This window comes from Miscanthus floridulus, chromosome 9 (genome assembly GCF_019320115.1).
Source record: "Miscanthus floridulus cultivar M001 chromosome 9, ASM1932011v1, whole genome shotgun sequence".
NCBI classification, from domain to species: domain Eukaryota; kingdom Viridiplantae; phylum Streptophyta; class Magnoliopsida; order Poales; family Poaceae; genus Miscanthus; species Miscanthus floridulus.
Window position 1 is genome coordinate 96,504,832 of NC_089588.1, and position 7,277 is coordinate 96,512,108.

At 43.3% G+C, this 7,277-nt stretch overlaps 1 pseudogene; it reads left to right on the forward strand.

The window, feature by feature from the left end:
• The first annotated feature begins 250 nt into the window (after positions 1–250).
• On the forward strand, positions 251–1,655 carry LOC136480353 (uncharacterized; annotated as a pseudogene).
• The last annotated feature ends 5,622 nt before the right edge of the window (positions 1,656–7,277 follow it).

Sequence of the window (7,277 nt, forward strand, 5' to 3'; positions counted from 1 at the left end):
TATATATATATATATATATATATTAAGTCTATTGTAGCATATTTTATAATGCTTAATTTGTAGCAATAGTTTTTGTTATCCGATTGGTGTGGAATATTGATGGTAGCATATTCAATTCATGCTATGTGTGAAACTTTCATGTCCATTCGATGCTAGATGCACATATATTTTCATGCTATGTATTTATTGTACGTGCTGTTATAAACGATGCTTACATAAAAAAAATATTTAATAAATCAGAATTAACTTGATGAGTTCTCCAAACAATGGTGATGAGGCGGGTGCCCAAGGATCAGACTCGCAGCACAACACCACCAATGGATAGTGGAGTTCGCCGTCCGATCCATGCCTTAGCATAGATAGGGTGGCTCGTCGTGTTGAAACCCGAGACCCTACTTACAACCCAATAGATGAAGAGGTACAATTTAATAATTTCAATGAAGGGCTACGAGGGGTTGTTATTCATATCCATACCTACGTACCGAATATATAGGGATGACTTCCTAGACCCTACTTACAACCCAATAGATGAAGAACAACCAGTCATAGGAAGGTACCTATGACTGGTTGTTCTTCGTAGATAACTTCTCAATTGTGGAACCAAACAGAGGAAGATGCATCGGATTTCGCACCAGAGGCAACTGAGACAACCACCAAAGATAGAAAGCGGAAACGTGGGGAACGAGGCGTAAACAAGTGGCCGTATCATACATATTCTGTTACAAAAGTAAGCCCGAAGGGAGAGCCCGTACAACCTATACAGGTGACAGCTAAGTATCGAAACACCATCGGTTTCCTTGTTTGGGACAATCTTGACATCACAATCTCTAATTAGAAACTAGTGCCGAAGAAAACCAAAAAGAACTTGTGGAAAGAGTTGAGAACAAGGTTTATTTTCACAACCAAGTCACGAGCTGTCATGAAGGAGTACGCAATGAGGCAGTGCGCAATCAGCTTTCGTAACTGGAGGTCTGAATTGAATACTAAGTTCATGAAGAAAGGGCTGGACGCAATGAAGAAGTACTAGAGAATTACAGTAGCTAAGTGGAAGACCTTTGTTGAGCAGAAGACATAAGAAGAGTTCTTATCTAAGAGTCAAGCCAATGCCAAACTTGCAAAGAAGAACATATACCACCACCACCTTGGGTTACCAGCGTGTGATTCCCAAATGGAGGGCAGAAGAAGCTACAAGGAAGGCGGTAGGGTTACCGATGTTGTTGGAGGATGTACCCGAAAGGGCTAGAGACTGGCTTCGTGCGTGGAAACCACAAGAAAGTGAGGTTGGTTTGTCATGGCTAGATCCAATGACTGATGAAGCAGCCAGGAACATTTTGGCCATGGTAGCTAAGCAGAAGGAAGGATCATTCAAGCCATCAAGAGAGAGGGACACCCTTAGTGTGGGTTTGGGTAACCCAGAGCACCCCGGTCATGTGCGAGGCATCTTGTCCCATTTGGGCTAGAAGGAAGGATTTCCTGAGCATGCCAAGATGTATAGAAAATGCGACCGCTACAAGGAAGCTTTGAGAGATTATTTTAAGGAGGAGGCTAAGCAAGAAATGAAATAGATGTTGGTTGAAATCATGGCCAATTCTGATTCTGAGATAAGGCAACAATTGGCTAGTGTAATGTCAAGTGAACAAGTGCCGACAATATAGCCTCCACAGATGATCACATAGACACGACAGATGCAGATGGTCATCACGCAACCCTCGGATTCTCCAATAGTTCCAAGCAGTATCGGATCTACGACAAATAGGGAGCACTATGCAGTTGATGACATCGTCGCACCAACAGCTTGCTCCCTAGTTATATCGTATGGTATCACCAATATCCATACGATAGAAGTTGCCACTGGTATGGTGATCCTAGGCCGTGACTATCACAACAAGAAAATGCTAGAGGAGTACTATAGGGTAGAAGTGTTGAGAGTCGTCGAAGGACATAGGGATGACTTCCTAGACATCCCCACTCCTGATGGTGTCAAGAAACTTGGTCAAGCTATCAACGAGTTCATCTTATGGCCTCGACGGGACATTAGGTTGAATGATCATATTCCATCGATGCCATTTTTTGGAGTGGACGATGAAGGAGAGTTCTCACATGTAGCCTCACCATCTCATCATACCCCACCATCTCATGACAGAGCACCATCACTAGAACCTAACCTATCACCATCATTTAGCCTCCACACTAACTCAGAGCCTCTACCTAACCCACCAGCATTGACATCCATGAACCCACCATCATCCCCGAGCGAGAAGGATGCCTTGTCGGAACCTAAAGGCCATGTAGCTAAAGGGAACCTTCAGTCTATGCCAAAAATGGTTACGCCCTTAGGCAAGGACGAGACATCACCGGGGGGCCATGAAGAAGTGGATGGCTAGATTGGCAAGGAAACTAGACACACGTTCTAGTCATAAAAAGCTGCCAAGTCCACCTCCAACAAAATCACCATACGGAAGCCTATGAGTGAGGATTACAATAATGTCCCCACTGATAAATATGTTCGAGGTAGGCCTCTACTCCAGTGGTGCGAACTCTGTGGTGTTTCATGTGCGATGAAGAGGTTGCATGACTGGTATATGAGAGCATCTTCGGTTGAGATCATTGCCTTCTCCACAGCCGTACCACCACTAGCTTTTATGGGTAGCAATAGCAAGATTATTGTTGAATTCGAGGACATTTGGTTGATGTTTTGCCTCTAAAAACTCAACATCTAGCTCATGAGCGTGTGGTGCTTGTAAGTGTCGCTCATACATAACTATGTTTTATTACTAATTAATATAATGTTAGGGCATGAAGTATCTGACAATGTGATGCGCTCTACAGAATGCAACAATTAGACCAGGAGATGCGGTATACTGAGAACCCATTTCTTCACAAGGAGAAAAAGGTTTGATATCTCGACCGGGCCAAAATAAGCCAGAATGAGCACACCGTGGTTATGGGTCCTGACCATGACTTATTTGTGGGCAAGACCGATGATGAAATAGCCAAAATTAGAGTGGAGCAACAAAAGCAGGAAACAGCAGTGGCCACCTACATAGGAAACACGTTTCTTCAATTCGAAAACAGGAGTATTGTATGTGCACCATACATGTTCAAGTATGTTGGTCCTAAACTCCCTTAATACTTTTTATTTATAAACTTACTACTGTCTTAAAACATGACTTAATTAAATTCGTGCAGTGATCATTGGATTTGTATATTCATTTATCTACATGGAGGATGACTTTGGTCCTTGACTCCGCAAATTTCCCACAGAGCAGTTATCAAATGTTCATCGATATTTTAGATCAGTAAGTCAAGATTTGCATGCATGCTTTTCAACATTTCTATATCTTATACGAGAGTTTGGATCGATATGATTTGTTGAATTCATTCAAGCACTGCAGGGCATATAGGTTCTACAAGTTCAAGGGTGGACACTATGATTTAAAAAAAGTTAGAAAACCGCTACATGTGCGGTGTCGGTGCAGAAAGTGACCAACACGTAAATATTTGTAGTTTTGCCATACGTTGTGATCAGAGGTGGCCTAGCACTCAATGACACAAGGTTTATACTGGTTCAGGCAACGTGCCCTACGTCCAGTTTGAGTCGGTTGGTGACGTTATTCCTGAGCCCAGGTGCTCGAAGTTTGCAGTGGGGTTACAAACGAGAAGGAGAAAGATGGGGGGTACAACAGGTCCGGTCGGACTCTAGTCAGAGGAGCCAAGAGTGATGGGAGCCCTGCTATGCGCTAAGTGTTTGAGCATGTGCTCGTGATTTGAACCTAGAGGTTCTGTTGTTGTGGACTAGTGAACTGATCGATCCAAATGAAATCTGAATGAATCCTAATGAGCCTGCCTGTTGGGAGAGAGCGCATCCCCTTTTATAGATGAAGGGGATGGCCTTACAAGTGAGAGGGAGAGAATACGTATGCTACTAGGCCTTGTTGCCCACGCCGACGGGTACATGATGATGGTAGGCGCCCACAATACTGTTGAATGTGAGATGCACGTGGGAGGTTTGTGTTGTCTTCTTCGGGTATGGCAGACATCGGTGCCTACCATACCATTGATACCTGGAGGCATGCAAGGGGTTTTACCATGTTCGCCTGGTACGGTAAATGTCGGCGCCCACAACACTGTCGATGCCCAGAGGCATGTGGGGGGAGCCTTACCGTATGGGAGTTAATGGCGCCCACAATACTATAGGAGAAAATGTCGGCGCCTACAACAATGCTTGGGTTCTATCGTGCCAGGGAGGTCACAGAGTACTATTTCTGTAGGTGTACAGTGTACGGTCCCCGGTATTGCGGTTTGACTTGTGCGCCCTGCCTTACTTTCTCCGTCTGTTTCCTGGTCCTTACCGAGCGGGCGTCCCCGGTCGGTTGGTTCCAGTCGGCTCTAATCACGCCAGTCGGAGAAGAGTAGTGAGCAGGGGTTTGGCGCATCCCTTGTCGGAGACGCGGGTCAGAGTCGGAAGCGGTGTTTGGGCCGGGCCTTTTGGTCGGAGAGGCCGTCCGGAGGCGGGCTGGAGACCGAAGCGAGCGCTCCGGTCGGAGAGGCGGGCCAGAGTCGGAAGCGGGCGCCGTTCCTCCTCGGCCAGGCCTTCCAGTTGGAGATTGGATCGCCCTTCTGGCCTGTCGTTTTAGGCTCTTGGGCTGGCCCAAGAGCTGCACGTTTGTTCGCAACGTTCGTCTGCTGGGCCAAACCTTTGCAAGGAAGCCGGTCCATGAGGGACCCCAGGTTTATGAAGCCGACATGCGGATTAACTTTAAGGTAAATTTTAAACAAGCATACATATATGTATATGTAGCAACTATGTAACCACTTTCCAATTCTTATATAGTGCCACAAGGAACCACTAGGATCGGTGCTTGGTGGGTACTATGTGTGCGAGTTTCTTAGAGAAAACGGGAGATACACCAACAACCCTAGCAAAGTAAGTAATAGTCATAAGTGAAGTTTTGTCACTACTGATGCCTTCTCTGTATTGGTTAGTTGTAAATGTATGATGACTTATTATTTTTTGTAGGTATACAAGTGTAATCCCATGTGTGTACGCCTCCAGAATGGTGAGCTCATGGCCATTTGCGAGGACTTTTGTCGGTTCATCATGAAAGGAATAATTCACTTCAATGGGAAGTATTTTGATCTGGACTCGGAATTAGCTCAACCACAGTACCGAGAACTCGTAGATATTTCCAGGCTAGAGCTAAACCACGAAGATTATTAGAGGAGTATGTCATGGGACGACCGAGCTAGCTATGAGTGGAAAAAATTTTGTTTTATGTATACATTATCAGCGTGTGATGACTATGGTAAGCTACAACAAATATTACTTTTTTCATGCATGCAAAAATAATTTTTTGTGATATCTATTTGGATTCGTTTCAATTTTTATACAGTATTCACTGGCGGGAAATATATGGTGGGAAATAAAAACAATTCACGAGCGGGAAACATATGGCGCCAAATTTTGAATTTTTAAAAACAATTCACTGGCGGTTTTGCTAATAAACCACCTCTGGAAAAATTATTCCAAAGGCGGCAGATTTAGGTGAACCGCCTGTGCTAAAAAAGCTACATTGGCGGCTGACTTAAACGAACCGCCAGTGAAAATGCTTTAACACTGGCGGATTGTTTACTTAAATCACCAGTGTAAACACCATTATCATTGGCACAGTACAAAGTTATTTCTACTGGCGCATCTTAACTAACCGCTTGTAGTATTGTTGATTTGTACTAGCCTTTCACACTGGCGGTGGGTTCAGCCGCCAGTATAAATATAATGCCTCTGGAACCGCCAGTGCTGAGCTCCAATGTACTAGTGATCAGAGAAACATTTGTTAGTATATTTCATAGCACCATTTATCCTAATCTTGTTCCCACCATCTTTCTCCCGTCACCATCTTCAGATTGATATGTTTTCCACTGTGCCCTTCCTGTCGGGCTAAATAAGAATCTCAAGAACAATCTAGGCATCAGTGTTCATTGCTTTAGTTTGATTTGCTTTTCTTTGCTTCATGTGTTTCCATTCATGATTGAATATATCACATGCATGCATGAATGCACTTGTACATTGATGGATGGATCTCCATAATCAATCAGTCATGTCAAGAGGCCTGACATGATCTGACGATCTCTATCTATAAATATATACAATGACATTATATTTAATTTCTATGATCTGATGATGCATGTTAGTTGGCTTGTGTATATATGCTATTACACTTACATACCACTACGTACGTACATCACATAGTAATGCTAAAGTGATGATCTTTTCATACGCGTATGTGATGTACGTACAATCAATGTTCTGCCTCAATATGCTTATTTTCATTAACTCATTCTTATTTTCCTTTTTTCTAATTAAGAAGGCCCTCTAATTCTTTGTTGTGTGTTTCTGTTTCACACAGATTATGTTTGCGCCAGTGAAGATTACAATATTGAAAGCATTAAGTCACAACCACAAGATAATGTATTGGTGGACATCCAGGGAGTAATTGTAGAGAGAGATTTTGGAATGCCTCTTACATGATACTAGCTTGGTGAAGGGAGATGTAAGTTTTCCATGTACAGTTCAATGTTTCAAAATGACTTAGTAATGCTAATTTACTACTTGCAGTTACATATATAAGTCGTAAGTGCATACATCCAACTTATTAGGGCCGAAAATTATCTCTGAAACAGAACTAGTGGAATGGTATTCCTAGAGAACACATTCATTGCAAGCATTGTAAAGCGTGATGGCGAGATAAGGGCACGTACAACGGTCGTCTTTTTGCCGTCTGGGAGATGTCATTTTTGTAAAAAAAAAACCCCTCGACTCAGCCAACAAACGGGTGTGCCGTCTCTTCGCGAAGAGACGACGAGGGCTCGTGCTCCCAAGCTATATCGCCCGCTCCAGCACCGTTGTACGACAGGGGCTCATGCTCCCAAGCCATTTTTTATCACCTTAATTTATGAGTCTGTACAAAAATTAATTATCTTGCAGATAGCCTAAAAGACAACCCATTGTATAATTTGTCTGTATTGCTGTCTCTTTGTGACATGACCCATGCTTGCAGACGACAGCCGTCTAAACTGTTGAACATGCCCTAAGGGGCTAATCGATCCTAAGGTAAATGTTAGAGAGAAAAAAGTGTGCAACTATTTGGACCATGACATGGTAAATTGTGCATCTTTCACCCATAAATGTCCTTCTCAATCTACACAAGGTGTGTCCATTCTAATATTTTAACTTTTGATCTAAGTTTTCATTTGAATCAACATGCCGGACTTCCATT